The sequence below is a fragment of the Pantherophis guttatus genome, chromosome 15, assembly GCF_059756535.1.
Source record: "Pantherophis guttatus breed Tessera chromosome 15, ASM5975653v1, whole genome shotgun sequence".
Lineage (NCBI taxonomy): Eukaryota > Metazoa > Chordata > Lepidosauria > Squamata > Colubridae > Pantherophis > Pantherophis guttatus.
The window spans coordinates 17,023,211-17,038,804 of record NC_142077.1 but is presented as its reverse complement, the minus strand read 5'-3'; the positions used below and the strand labels follow the sequence as shown (position 1 = coordinate 17,038,804).

The 15,594-nt window shown below is 44.0% G+C and overlaps 1 long non-coding RNA gene across 1 annotated transcript in view; it reads right to left on the bottom strand.

Annotated features, from left to right (window-relative positions):
* LOC148112010 (uncharacterized) overlaps positions 1–15,332 on the bottom strand; it is a 195,026-nt gene extending 179,694 nt beyond the window's left edge. Inside the window, exons 1-2 of the long non-coding RNA XR_015730013.1 lie at positions 15,208–15,332; positions 14,660–14,802 (exon numbers count right to left, since the gene is read on the bottom strand). This is a non-coding gene — a long non-coding RNA (uncharacterized LOC148112010). The remainder of the gene's footprint in view (positions 1–14,659; positions 14,803–15,207) is intronic.
* Positions 15,333–15,594: the final 262 nt, after the last annotated feature.

Genomic DNA, 15,594 nt, shown 5'->3' with positions numbered 1-15,594 from the left:
GCCATGAGAAGAAGGATCTATGCTTACCAAGGGGGAAGGGAAAGATGCATATTTGAACCCTTGTTCTTCAGTCGAGATATGAATGACTTACTAGGACTAATGCAGGGTCAAAAAACAGATCATAAATAAATGTTATTTCATTCTTTGACAAAAATGACTAAATTAGTGGACCACTGAAATGCAGTGCATGTAGTATACAGTACTTGGATTTCAGAAAGGCTTTGACAAAGTAAACCACAATCTATTTCTCGGGAAGCTGAAAATATGTGGGATAGACAGCATCACCCCCAGATGGAGTCAGCCTGTGGTCCATTCATTGTATCTTTTAGCCTCCAGTCCCCTAATCCTCTTGGTTGCTCTTCTCTGCACTTTTTCCAGAGTCTCAACATCTTTTTTATAGTGTGGTGACCAAAAGTGGATGCAGGATTCTAGGTGTGGTCTTACTAAGGCTTTATAGGGTGGTATTAGTTCCTCTCTCGATCTTGATTGTATCCCTCTGTTAATGCAATTTAGGATTGCATTGGCTTTTTTGGCTGCCGCTGCACACTCTTGACTCATATTTAATTGGTTGTCCACTAAGGCTCCAGGAACCTCTCACATTTACTGCTATTATGCCTGGTTTACTGCTTGAACAGGGGGATGGACTAGAAGACCTCCAAGGTCCCTTTCAACCCTTTTATTTTGTTATAAGTTCTGTTATAGGCACACATGTTTAGACTGCTAAATTCTTATTGGAATACAGTGATTTATACAGATAATGTGATATTATCATACTTACACATTGGATTGTATAGACTTGGATAGTTTTGTCTTAATAATTATCTGACATCTCATCATCCAAGGAGCTCAGTTAGAGAAAGGGCAGGAGTGAAAGTGGTGCTTAAAGGAAAACCTCATAGCTCTCCAGCTTCCTCAGCCCCAATTATTAAAGTATCGGAGGCCCAGTTTTCCCCCATGTTCTTCCATCAATCTGCTGTTTGGGGCTCCAGAGAGAAACCACCAGCAGAACCAACCCAATCTCAGCCTCTGAGGAGGATCTTGGGGTGGGTAAAAGGACTCCAGCTGCTGCCCTCAGAGCTGATTTGGGAATTTACACCATTTCTGCTTTGTCTAAATTCAGAAAATATGGGTATTATTGGCATAAAATTTTATCTATGGAAACTGACAGGCTCTGAAAATTGTGGCTGTTGGAACAGACAAAACTTCAATTAAAGACCAAACTTGGATTATGGAACTGACAAATCTTATTAGGCTTTGAGATCTGCCTGTTTCTTGTATAAATGGAGAAAGAAGTTAAAAAATTTCCTCCAGAAAGAATCTGGGATATAGAAGCAAAAAAAGATGCAGCAATCCTCAAAAATTATAATTGGCCCTTTGTTGGAATAGAATACTCCAGTTGGCATTTGCACGTGTTAATCTAATTGTGATAAATTGGAGGGGTGATAAAGTAATATGATTTACATTTTTATTGTTTTTTAATTTGCTTATTATTTTCCATTATTATGATACAATCTTGCTAAAATTCTGTCTTTAATATTTTAAACAATGTCTGATTAACAAACTATTCCAATACATTCATGAGAATCAGGTTGGATTTATTAAAATCTAATATTTTGGACTTGATCTGACCCTAAATATAACACAGCATTCTTCATTGCTTTTTCAGATCAGTCATGACATTGTTTCAGAGTCTCTGAGTGATAAAAGGAAATTCCCCTTTTTCCACCGGATGCTCCCCAAAGGAGGATTCCATTACCCAGCAATTGTCCAACTGCTCCTCCATTTCAGATGGACCCTGATTGGCCTCTTTGCTTCAGACACAGAAAATGGAGAGAATTTCATGAGGATTTTTCCTCCTATGCTTGTCAGGAGTGGAATTTGTATTGTTATATCAGAACTGTTCTCAACAACTGGATACACAGCATCCCTCAGGGATTCCCTCTCTAAGTGGAGACAAGTCAACGTCTTTGTTCACTTCATAGAATTTGATTCCTTTTGGGAGAGAATTCTTCCTTTCCATGAAACATTTATGCGTCTGCCAGGACCCATTGAAGGGAAAGTCTGGATCTTCACAAATTTTGCATGGTATCCAATGAACAAGCATAGACTTCTAAAATACATCCATAGTATTTGGAATTTTGGTTATCTGGCAAAAGAAAGGCCAATGGATTCTGCCTTTGAACCCTATTTCTTTGTGGAGGAAAAGTTTCAAAATCTTTATTTCCGCTGTTCTCTTTCAAAGAATGTCTTTTCTATCAAAGGCCGCAGAAGATGCACCCAGAAAGCCCCACTGGATACCCAGGAGAAAAGGAACAGAAGAAGGTTGCCAAATGACTATCAATATTACAGTATCATTCAGACTCTGGCCCAGGTCTTGAATGCTGCTTATTCCTCCAGATCGAGATGGGGAAGGAAGGAGGGAGAAAAGATCTTGGGGTCTCCAAGGCTGCAGCCGTGGCAGGTATGGGATCCCGATATGGATCCATTAATCTTAGATCCTTTGGAGGAGGAATCCAGGGGAACCAACTCAACAGATCTGTCCAATTCAATTACTCAGGGAATAATGGTTCCAAAGAGTAGATACCATGGCATTTTAATATTAAAACCTGCTAATTTGAAAATGCTGTGTTCTTTCTTAAATGAATTCCTGTATTTGTGGGTTTGTGATGAGCATGGTGGAATTTCCCCTTTGTTCCGTCCCCATTGCAGGTGGGTCTGTGTGCAGCTCAACAGGCAGCTAAACCCCCCTCTTCTCCTCCAGTGAAAGGGAGCCTGGGGTGGATCTGGGTGTTTCATTGGGAGAAAAGGGCACGGAGAAACTGAGGAAGTGCAAAGAGTGAAAATCAAATATAAATAGGAGATAGGCAGCATTAACTAACAGCCAACAAAGAAGCAGCTGGAACCTCTCCAGGGATGCTCCGTGTGAGGGACGGAGGCCTCCGGATGACCATGTGTCTCGGTCAAACCGGCTGCTTCCGTCTCCTCCAAAGGCTGAGAGAAAAGGGACTCTGGCTTCAGACCATAAAGTTAGGCTTATCTGCCCCCGGCCTCTAGCTGCACAACTGCACAATAGTTACATGTTGTGGCATGACAACCTTTATAAATTTGGAGGAGACCCTGAGACCATCTAGCCCAACCCCCTTCTCTCTGCAGGAATCCCAGTTAAAGCTTCTCTGACTGATGGCTGCTCAGTCTTTGCACTCAGATAATCCATGAAGAGGAGACTGAACTTCTCTGCTTTACTGGCTCAGCTCTAAAACAGCTCATCCTTTTATCATATTTTTTTTTCTTTCATTCAGCTAAAATCTCCTCTCTTGTAACTTAACTCATTTTTTCTGTGTTTGACACTCTGGAATAACAGTGAGCAGATCTTACACTCGTGTGTAACCTGTGTCAGTGATTGGAAGAGGGCTGCATCCTCCCTTCTCCAACCGAGAGATTGTGTCAGTTGGAAAAGGGGCTCCCAGACTCCTCCTGATCTTCAGCTCTTCTCCTTGTTCTCTTTCCTCAAGGCTAAGAGCAGCTCCTTTGATCTCTTCCTTGGCTTCATTGTCCTTCCCTGAAGTTCACATGTAGATTTTGTGCAAATTCTCCTCCAAGCGTGGTGCCTGCAAGAGGACCTGGTCCTTGAGTTGGGGTCTCCCCTAACCAGAACATTCACTTCCTGAGATTCTTATGGCTGCATTTGCCTTCTTTCCATGAACATCTCCCTGCTGACTCAGATTCTGTTTCCAGTTAACTATGATTTTGAGATCATTTCCACAAACATGCATATCAAGTTTGATATCCTTCATCCTTCTTCCAGTCCCTCATTCATGTTCTTATATGAGACTCAATTGTTAGTTAAGTCCTAGTTGCTAAAAATCATATATTTTTCTACTGCTTTTTACATATGCACCCTTCTCTGTGTGCTAATGATAAATATTTTTTCTGGAAACTTGATATTCCTCTTATTAAATTTTACTTCATTGAAAAAGGTAAAATACAAACTTCAAAAAATGAAACTATTACAAAGATAAAACAAAATTAGATGAAACATGTTTTAAAAAATTGTGGATTAAAAACAGATAAAACTACATACGCATATATTGTTCCCCGGTTGAATACTGACAGATGTACATTTCTCCCCCTTGCAAAATAGGCCCACAATTATAATCTTCTACCTATATATTTGCAACCACTTGACTTGTCATCTTTCTAATGTATATAAAAAATTTAGTTTACAGGCAATCAAAAAAAAAATTCAAAACTTCAAAACTGTCTGTTACTACTATTATATTTAACTCTCAGACAATTTGCAGGGGCTTCTTATCTACCACAAATCACCACAATCATTATCTCTGATCCATCCTGAATCTGTTCATGATTCAATATCTTTGTTTGATTCTTAATAATAATTCATTTTCTTAAAACTTTAATTAGGTTCTTTCCCAGCAACTGGTTTCCATTCCCCAAAGTCGTAGGACTGCCTGTAAATTGAAACTCAATGACTCTTAAGATTTGTTTTCCAGTTAAATATGAAAAATTCATTCCACAATCTCCCTCAATTTTCTTGAAAGAATCCATTTCTTCAGCCATCCGTTCTGCCCACTTTGAGTCTTCAGGGTCCATGGCCTCTCCAGCCATCTCCAAGCAGCCTGCCTTCAAACCAGACTCCTCCTTCAGGGATGCCAGCAGCAAATTCAGTTCCAGTCCATCCATCCAATCCATCCGATTCAACAATTGTAGCTTGCTTCTGATTATCGTCTTTAAGTTGATTTAAAACCATTGTTATTTTATCAAACTTTTTAAATGAAGTTTCAAATAAGGTTTCTAAGTAGAAAAACTTTATAGTCTTTAATTAAATCACATCAAATTAGCTTTCTCTAGGATCTACATCTTAGATCAAATCTTGCGTGAAGTGGATTTATCAACTTGACCGTATTAATGATAACATAGAAAAATTGATGTCCAATAGCAAAAAGTTATCCCTAACCTTCAATCCCTGGCCCATTAATTAAAGTATATAAAGGTTCCCCCTATGCTCTTGTATGGAGCAGAAGTTTGGGATTTCTACTCAACCACAGTACTAGAACAAACACAGTCCCAGCACCTGAGCTGTATTGTGGGTGTAGATCGAAGGACATCTGCTGCAGCAGTTAGAGCTGAATTGGGAATGTATACAATTAACCACTGGCACAAAGTCAATGAAATGGAGACTGATAGACTCCCCAAGTTATGCTTACTAGAGCAGATAAACTCACAATCACAAACCTCTTGGATCACTAAACTGATTAATCTTGGAAGTAGCTGTGGCCTTCCTGTCTCTTGCGTAACAGGAGAACAATTCAAAAAAACAGCTGCCCAAAGAATTAAGGACGTAGAAGCACAAAATGACATGGCTATTCTTAGTAAGGTGGGTAAGTGGAAATGGCTGAGCAAATACTTTTCAACTAGACAACTATTTAAAGTTACAACTGCCAAAACATCTTAGGGAGAGATTTACGCGAGTGAGATTCAAACAGCTGGACACAATGGTCAGATATGGGAGATTCCACTCTAGACCTTATAATGGACGTCTCTGCATTTGCAGAGTGGCAGAGACAGAAGACCTGGCTCACATCCTATTTGATTGCTGCCTGCATAAGAGGGTGAGAGGCAGGTACCTTGGTCCATATACCAAACGAAGGACCCATCGGGAATCCCATATCAAAACGATTCACCTTATCTGCAGCCAGAATTTGAAAACAACATTTAATACAGCTCAGTAGTTGAGCAAAATGGCTCAGTTGATATCAGAATTTGTGAGTCTGATTGGGGTAGACTGAAGGGGTGATATTGAAATATAATTTTATCATATTTTATTTATCCATATAATATTGTATTCTATTCCAATCTCATTTTGAATTGTATTTTATTCAAATTCCATTTTAAATTGTTTTTATCGGATTTTAGTAATAATTTGTGTTTGGAACTCTGCACTTTGATTTGGCCCATGGACTAATCAATCTACTAAACAAACATAACCTTCAGGTGTCGTAGGAAAAATTTAAAAAGGTTAAAAATTATTTGAGTATCACTTTGAAGACAGTTTTTATCCACTTAGTTATCATACCATCCGCCCCTCAGTTTTCTAATCACATCACACAATTGTTTGTCTGTTACTGAAATCCAGTGATATCCCCATAATCTATTTAGGAAGTGTGATGATGTGTGAGAATGACTTTTGGGATGAGGGGAAGAGAGGCTGCCTAGGGAAGGATCAGAGAAGAGGGGAGAATCCTGCAGCTGCATAATGGGAGAGAAAGAAACTCAGAAAGGATCCTCGCTAACTTCTCAGGCTGAGAAAAGAGTTAGTGGGAGATTTGTTCTTTCAGATCTGCAAAATGTTGTTAATGTCGCATTACAATCAAGTAGAATTAGCACATCTGGAGGTGTTTTCCATCAGGATGACCAGGGAGAAGATTAGCCTGACAACTTTCTTCTTGATCAACCCATACTTTCTGGGAATCAACTGTTGTTTTCAAAGAGTTTATGAATCATCTTTTTTCTTTCTCTGTTCATTTTATTTGTCATCTACTCTAGAATGTTCCCTATAATTGACCAATTGTATCAATTATATACTTTTTTTATATTTTGTCAGTATATGATGGACAAATTTTTATCAAAGTTTTTCATTCACTTATAAAAATAATGATAATATTTGTATCCTAATTAAGCATATTTGCAGATCAGACAATTGTAAAAGAAAGATTCAATGTGGGATAAGAAACAAAGTTTTCTACTTTTCAAATTCCTGGATGTTCCCATTCTAGTTTCATCCCTTTCTGGAGAAGAATGAATTTTGGAATATTTGTGATAGAAAACTGTACTTGGACCAAAATGGAGAAATAACAGCAGATCTGGGCATTTGGGGCTTCTTGGTTCTCCCCAAGGGGGATGTCAGGAGAGAGATTCTGGCATATTCTCTAGGACAGAGACTTACTATCAGAGGAGGTGCTCTTTCACAGCTAAAGTTGCTCAATAAGGTAGGAGAAATTTTGGTGTCTTTCCTCCGTTTTCCAAAGCCTGAGGTCCCATTTCAAGTGGGCAAAGCAGGGATGAAATGCTACCGTTTTGCTCTGGTTTGGGCAAACCAGTAGTAAAAAATACTTTTAAAAGGTTAAAAAAAGGTTCCAACGATCGCACAGCACAGTTGTGATCATCAGAACCTTTTTTTTACTTTTTAAAGCATTTTTTTACTACCACCCGAACCGGTAGGAAAAAAAATGCTTTAAAAAAGTAAAAAAAAAAAAAAGTTGGCCAAGCCCACCCATTCACATGACCCACCAAGCCACGCCCATCAAGCCACACCCATAATTTTTACATTTCGCCACTGGGGCAAAGCCTGGAGTCTCCAGGGTGGTTGGCCTCCCATGCCAGGTGGTGTCATCTCATGGAAGCTCTTCAAGAGACGGGACCTAAGTGGAGTAGCTTTGCCATGTTTTATGGAAACCTTTCAAGATCTTACTGGTCAGAGGTTTCTTTCTCCATCACAGTTTTACTCTACATTAAAAAAAATCTAATGGAATAAAAGCTTCCTAAAATTTTTACAGTAAACTTTGTTCTCAGTTTTAATAAGAATATATCATCATACATAAATCTTTTTTCAATTCCATCCCTCTAGACCAGAGGTTCTCAACCTGGGGGTCGCGACTCCTTTGGGGGTCGAACGGCCATTTCACAGGGGTCGCCAAAGCCTTCTCTCGCCACCCCCCCATGCCTTCATTCACCTTCACCCTCTGCCTCTGTTGGATCTCCGGTCACCGTTCGCTTACCCCGCCCACTCCCAATCTATTGCTGCCTCCTGAGTCCCAGCTGATGGCTAGAGGGAAAAAAACTGTTTAAATTCTTGCCGCGGGGCTTCAAAGGGCAGCCCTACAGGTGATCAGTGTTAAAAGAAAACAAATGAGAAGACCGGTGCCTGCAAAAATAGAAAAAAACAGCCTCTTTCAGCTTCAGCATAGGTTAATTAGCATGATTAGATCGGCCTCTGGCTCTCAGCTGATTCGCTCTCAGCTGTTTTGCGCAGGCTCTTTTGCAAGCTCTTGTTTTGCAAGCTGCTGGAGTAGACTTTTTTTCCCCCCCTAGCTAAAAGGAAACTGAAAGTAAAGGAGGCTCTGCTGCAACGTGACAAAATGAGGCACGGAGAGAGATTTCTTTTTCTTTTTCTTTCTCCTCACCAAAAAAGGTAGGTGCAAACAATGGGAAATTTAGGGCAAAAGAGGAGAGTTCAAGATTTTAAAACACAAAAGAAAAAAAGCTCTATTTAACTAGGGAATTGTAATAATTGAGATACTATTAATTGTATATTGTGTTGAAAGCAGAACTGGTTAAGGTGTGGTTTGGAGGAATATATGGGGGAAATTATTTGGTTTATTATTATTGGTAAATATAATTAATTGATCTGTAAGAAATTGGATTGCATGGAAATAATTGGAATATTCATGTTCATATTGATTGATATACAAAAAAGATACTTATATAATTAATTGATTTATATTAGAATGTTGAGTTTTTATTAAACAACTGTATTACATAATTACATAATTAACCAATGTGAGGATGGATATAAAAATAGATGACAATGGGAAGAGCTATAATATAGAATAGAAGGGAAAAATTGAATTTGATTAAGATTAGAAATGAGGATGAAGGGTAATATTGGTTTTTTACAAAAATAGATGAGGAATAAATATGGCAAAAAGGAAATATAGAAATTGTAAATTTAATTGAAATGACTAAACACTGTTTAAATTTGTGAACCGGCCAAATACTCTGTTCAAAGAAAATACATTGTATGTTTGTATGTGTGTTTCTGATTACAGTATTGCTATTTGTTCATATTTGTTCTCTTTTATTCTTTAAAGTTTAACAATTCATTCTTTATCTTAATATCTTTATATTTGTTTGGGGTTGCCTTTCTTCCCTTTCATCTTTTTTATTGTACAGCAATCTTTCTCCTCAAACCTACCACCTCTCTCTTTTCTTTCCTTCTTTCTTTCTCTTCCTCCCCCTCTTCTTCTCCTCCCTACTTCCTCTTCTTTTCTCCTTCTCCTCCTCTCTTCCTCCCTCTCTTACCCTCACTCCTACTCTAATTTCCCTTCTCTTCCTTCATCCCTTCTCTTCCTTCCCTCTCTCTCCTTCCTTCTTCCATCTCTCGTCTCCTTCCTTCATCCCTCTCTATTGCTGTATTCTTTTGTGCATATGGACTACTCAGAGGGCTGAAAAAGTTATTTTTGACTGGCCCTCGCACTTTTGACCAGTCCTCAAATTTACGACTGTCCTCACATTTAACATTTTTGCCCTATCTTGTCACCATGGTGAAGAGAAGCAGTTGTGAAATGAGTGACACGGTTGTTAAGAATGCTACAATGGGCATGATGACCAGTCATAAGTGCGAAGACTCATCAAAAGTGCGAGGACCTGTCAGAAATCACTTTTTTCAGCCCTCTGGGTAGTCCTTTTGTGCACATGGACTACTCAGAGGGCTGAAAAAGTTATTTTTGACTGGTCCTCGCACTTTTGACCAGTCCTCAAACTTACGACTGTCTTCACATTTTACGTTTTTTGCCCTATCTTGTCACCATGGTGAAGAGAAGCAGTTGTGAAATGAGTGACATGGTTGTTAAGAATGCTGCACGGGCATAAATGTGAGGATGGTCATAAGTGTGAGGACCGGTCAAAAGTGCGAGGATCTGTCAGAAATGACTTTTTTCAGCCCTCTGAGTAGTCCCTATATACATAGCCATGGCCACCCGGTCACATGACCTCCAAGCCACGCCCACAAAATAAGCCACGCCCACAGAACCGATAGTAAAAAAATTTAGAACCCACCCCTGGTTGGGGGTCACCACAACATGAGGAACTGTATTAAAGGGTCGTGGCATTAGGAAGGTTCAGAACCACTGCTCTAGACTACATTAAATAGAAAAGTCCTTTATTGCAGTGTTAAATTCTGAAAGCAAAAGGAGGAACTAAACGAAGAACCTGCCAGTTGTTTTACCTCCTGCATCTGTTTAGAAGTAGTCAGAGGTTTCCTATTTACCCAATGAAGGTCAGAGGTTACTTGTCTCCATCCATTTCTCCCTCCATTTTCCATGGACGGAGAGTCCTAATCTCTTTTCTTTGGCATTCCTTGTTTTTCTGCTCAGTCCCTGCCTCAGTCCAAATGTGTGGAAAGTTGTCATCCTGGATTTGTCAAGAGGGCTCGAGAAGGAGAGCCAGTTTGCTGCTACGACTGCGTTCCTTGTCCGGAGGGAACCTTCTCCATGCAGGAAGGTGGGTCACACCAGAGGAAAATGGGAGGCTTTCTGGAACTGGATCCAAATTAAAAGACAGATTGAAGCTCGCCTGGTTTTTTATTTTTAACCTGCAAAATTTCTTATCTAAACGGAATTAAATCAAAAAGACTTGGAAGGAGGGGCTGGGAAGAGATGGGAGGAGGAGGAGGCAGACTGGGCAAGCTTTACTAACAGCAGAGGAAATATCTCTTCTGCTTTTTAGTTTGGATATGTACTGCTAAATTCACCTTTCTAGGAACATCTGAGATCTTTGAAACAAGATGAATTGTTTCAGGTCCACCATCTGAAAGGCCTTCAGAAGTTGTGGGAGCTTCATTACTGGAGGCTTTCGAGAAGAGACTGGACTGCCATTTGTCAGAAATGGTGTAGGGTCTCTGCTTAGGCAGGGGGAATGGACTGGATGATCTCTAAGGTCCCCTCCAACTCTGTTAATCTGTAATCTGTATATTGGATCCTCCCCTTGAGGATCACTGAGAAGGTGTCACTGGTCCATAATGTGGTGCTGTGGATAATTATGGAGGGAAATCATTACACAAATAGACTGCCAGTCATGTAGATCAATCAATCAATCAATCAGAAGCTGGAAGGAATCTTAGAGGTCTTTTAGTCCTACCCCCTGATCAAGCAGGAGACCTTATGCCATTTCAAAGGAGTGACTGTTTAATGAAATTGTTAAGAAATACTTCTTGGAAAATGCCTGGGGTATCAGCTGTTATCCAAAGAAGGTATTTTCTGTAAGATAAAAGGACAGAATATTAAAGAAATATTGGTTTTTTTGCTTTCTCAGATACCGAAAAATGCACCAAGTGCCCAGATTATAAATACCCAAATAAGGACCAAGTTCAGTGTATCCCCAAAGTCATAACCTTCCTGTCTTATGAAGAACATCTGGGCATCATCCTGGTCTCTTTTGCTCTATTCTTGTTCCTAAACTCAGGCCTTGTTTTAATCATCTTCATTAAATACGGAGAAACTCCCATTGTCAAAGCCAACAACCGGGACCTCTCCTACATCCTCCTGGTCTCCCTCCTGCTTTGCTTCTTGTCTTCTTCTCTCTTCATTGGTCAACCAAGGAAAGCCACCTGCCTTCTCCGACAAACAGCCTTCAGCACCATCTTCTCAGTTGCCGTTTCTTCTCTCTTGGCCAAAACCATCATGGTGGTGCTGGCCTTCCTGGCCACAAAACCAGGAAACCGAGCGAAGAGATGGTTGGGGAAGAGCTTGGCCAACTCCATCATCCTTTCTTGTTCTGCTGCCCAAGTTGTCATCTGCTCCGTCTGGCTGGGAGTTTCTCCCCCCTTCCCTGACTCTGACCTCCTCTCCCATCCTGGAGAGATCATCCTGCAATGCAACGAAGGGGCCGTTGTCATGTTCTACGTCACCCTCAGCTACATGGGCTTCCTGGCTGCCATCTGCTTCACGGTGGCTTTCCTGGCCAGGAACCTGCCTGGGGCCTTCAACGAAGCCAAGCTGATCACCTTCAGCATGCTGGTCTTCTGCAGCGTCTGGGTGACTTTTGTGCCCACCTACCTGAGCACCAAAGGGAAATCCATGGTGGCTGTGCAGGTCTTCTCCATCCTGGCCTCCAGTGCTGGACTGCTGGGCTGCATCTTCATCCCCAAGTGCTACATTATCCTTCTGAGGCCAGACCTCAACACAAAGGAGCAGCTCACAGCCAGAAGAAATGTAAAACATGAGGTATAACACCATTGTGATATTGGAAGAATTGTTAAAAGTTTATTTTATTTGAAAGGAGATATTCTTTCCATTTAGATAGTATGCAGGAGTCAAAGAAAATCAGATGTATATGTTTCAAAATGGGGAAATCTTGAATGACTGGGATTCTTCTAGCTTTCTTCCCTTTCAGCTCAATAAAGAGAACTCTGTAAGAGTCATTCAAAGAAATTTGCTGTTCAGCAACAGCTACTGAATGTGACACCTTATAAAAAATAATTTGGGCACTTGTTCCTACAGCTAAAAGTGCGTGTGAGAGAGAGTGAGCAGGAAAAGAGGCCAGGAGGAAGCTGTGGGAACCAGCCTGGTTGCCTGATCCTCTCCCTGAGAATGTCAGAATGATGTGAAATGCCATGTTTGACTGGCTCTCAGCTGGGGAGGCAAATCTTCATCACTCTTATATTGTTCTGTCTTGATTTCCTGATTAAAACCTCCTTTGCAGAAAATGTTCAGAAGAAAAGCTGTCTGGGATTTCAGTTTGGGGTTTTTATCTTGGTGTATACTTCACACCAAAATAAAAATAAAGTAAATAAAAGAATAAAGTGTATAAAGAAATTTCCACTGTGTTTTTAACTTTCCTCAACCAGAGAAATAAAATAGCAGTTTTCAGGTACTTTAATTTTCCACTCTACAATTTCTACCTAAAGCATTTTCTCTGCTTGTCTTGTCTGTGAAGGGCTGGAGAAGATGCCCAGAGAAAGGGGACCTTGAGACTCTCCCCAGGAGGAGGTTGAAGGGATCCTGTCTAAAGGCAGCCGCATCACTGACCAGGTCACAAACCTTCAATGCTGCATAATATTCATCCAGGTCCAAGAAGGGGGTGAATAGAGGGGGGGGACTTCCTGATTTCTAGGGAGAGGCACCCATGGAAGCTGTTCTGCTCTCCAACCACACAGATTGCTGATCAATTGGGAATCAATGTTTAGTTCTCAGAATGGCTCCTAATTGCAAATAGGATCCTTTTGAAGCTCAGTCTAAGATCCACAATGAACACTCTGGTTCTCCCACAAGCAGAAGGCAGAGAGACTTATGGCTTTTCCCAACATGGAACTGGTGTTTTCCCACAATTTCACTTTCCTCCATCAAACCACACAGCTTTGGACACTCGGCCATCTCACACTCTAGGAATCCCCAATTCTGGTCTCCCACATTAACCTGAAAAAATATTTCCAAGTTTCACACCCGCAATCAAAAAGTACTAAGGCGGGACTGGAAGTCAAGAGTCTCCTGGGGATTGGCCCAAAGTCACTCAGGAGATTTCATGCCTGTGGGAAGGTTAGAACTCAGAGCCTCCTGGACCTTGGCCCAAACTCCCCCAACTGGCTTTCCTGCCTAAGGCAGAACTAGAACTCCCAATCTCCCCGTGATTGTCTCAAAGGCGCCCATTTGGCTTTTATTCTAAAGCTGCTTTGAAAACTTTAGTGAGGGGAGAAAAGTCCCTCGGCTGCCTTTGCTTCTCTGCACCCTCCCCGGACACTCCTGGCCCCCCTTCCCCCCCCCAGCACCCAAGGCTCCTCCTGCCCCTGCGCCTCCTGGCTCCCCCCTTGCCTCGCCCAGACAGACAGCTGTCACTCAAGCCCCTGTCCTGCAGCGCCACCCCCAGCAGGCGATCTGCCCGAGTCCCTCCCCTCCCGCCGCCTCGTCCCCGCAGAAGCCGCCTCAGGAGCCGGTCGGAGGGCAGCGGGCGGGCGGGCGGGCGGGCGAGTGCCTGGACGGGCTTCCTCCCAGCCACGCTGCGTGGGTGATTGGCGGGTCTCCCTGCGCTGCTTCCCTCCCAGCCACGTCGGGGCTCCGTCTCCAGAAGCTGCGGCGGCCCAGCCGAGGAGAGCGGCCCGCGGAACTGGGGGCAGGAGAAGCTCCGGGCGGCCTCTGGGGCTCGGAGCCCCCCGGGAAGCCTCCCTCCCTCCCCGCAGACTCTGCCAGGCGGGCGGGCGGGGGCGGCGGCGGGGGCGTCTCGGGAGGAGAGGAGCTGCCCCCGCCGGACTCCGGGCCAGGCTGCAGCCGTCGGGCGGGGAGGGAGGGAGGGGGGGCTCCGGCTCCACTCCAGGACAGGCGAGGCAGGAGCAGCAGCAGCTGCACAGGTGGAGGCTCTCGGAAAGGGGGGGGTCTTCTGGTGGCCGTGGCTGTGTGAGAGAGAGAGAAAATCCCCCCCCCTTTTTTTACTTGAATTCCGGCAAAGGGGCTCCCTTTGTCCCTCCCGCCCCCTCAGTCCCTCCTCCGCCCTGCCCCTCCCACCCCGGCGCCCCTCCTGCCTGGCAGCTGGGAAAGCCCTGGAGGGGCAGCCGAGGCCCTCCCCCCCCAGGACTGAAAAGCCCCCCCCTGCCCCTGGTTCCCCCCCCCTTCAGAGCCCTGATCGGAGGAGTTGGTGGTTTGGTGGGACGGTGCAAAGAAAGGTTTCCAGACCTCAAGGGGGGGAGGGGGAGGGGAGGGGGGAAAGGCGGGGGGAGGCTCCCCACAGGACAGCCAGGGGTTCGGGCAGCGGAGGGGCTGCGTGGCTGCGGTGCCCTGTTCCCACTTTCCCCGGGTGCAAGAGGGAGGGGCGGGCAAGGGGCGGCCGCCACGGCTCTAGGTTTGGGCAGGGCGAGGGGGAGGCGGGGAAGCACCTTACTGTCCATCCGTCCATCCGTGTCTGAGACTAGGTTGAGCGTCCGTCTCTCTCTCCGCTAAACCAACAAAGGGAAGGTGGGGTTTCTATTTAGCCTCCTGTCCAACGGCCTCATCCAGGCCCTCCGGGAGGAGGAGGAATCTGCGGGAAACGAGAAGGGAAAGAGGGATTGAAAGAGAAGGAGGGAGGGGGAGGGGGAGGGGAGGGGAGGGGAGGAAACCCCCAATCCCCTTTCCTTGTCTTTGGATGATTTTCTAAGTTCAAACACCCGAACAACAATCAGCCTGACCTGCTCAAAACTTCCGAGATCAAAGCAATGGGAAGGCCGCTCTCTTCAGAAGGGACCCCCTGCAGCTGTCTGGGCTCTGTTGATTTCCCTCCCCCCTCCCCCTTTTTCCCCCTCTTCCCCCTCTCCCTCCCGTCTTTTCCTCCCTCCTCACCTGCCACCAGGTGTCCATAGAGTATTTGTCACGTTCCCTTACGCAGCTCTTACCCAGCAGAGCAAACCCCACCCAGACAGTCAACCTCAAAACCAGCCCAAAGTACCCAGGAGCTGCCAATCATCCCCGGCCAGATCGACGTCCCTGCCACAGTTGAAGAGGAAGGGATCCAGTGGGACGGCCGAGGAAGGGAGGGTCTCCTGGGACTGAAGGGGCCTCTGCAGATCCCCAGAGCCGGAAGGTCTGGACAGGGAGGAACTGGGTCCGCCTCAACTCGAACAAAAGGAGGATTTTGGGGGCCCTGAATCTGGGCAGCTGCATCTTTTCTCTCCTCCCCCAAGGCAGAGGAAGCCCCTCCTTCTCCAGATGTTGCTCTCTACAGTTGTGGGAGTGACGAAGGGCCAAGTTGTCCCAATCACCCCTCCCCCCACCTGCAACTTCCTAATAAACCCGACTGTGAGATCAGGAATGCGGAATGTGGAACTCGGAATTT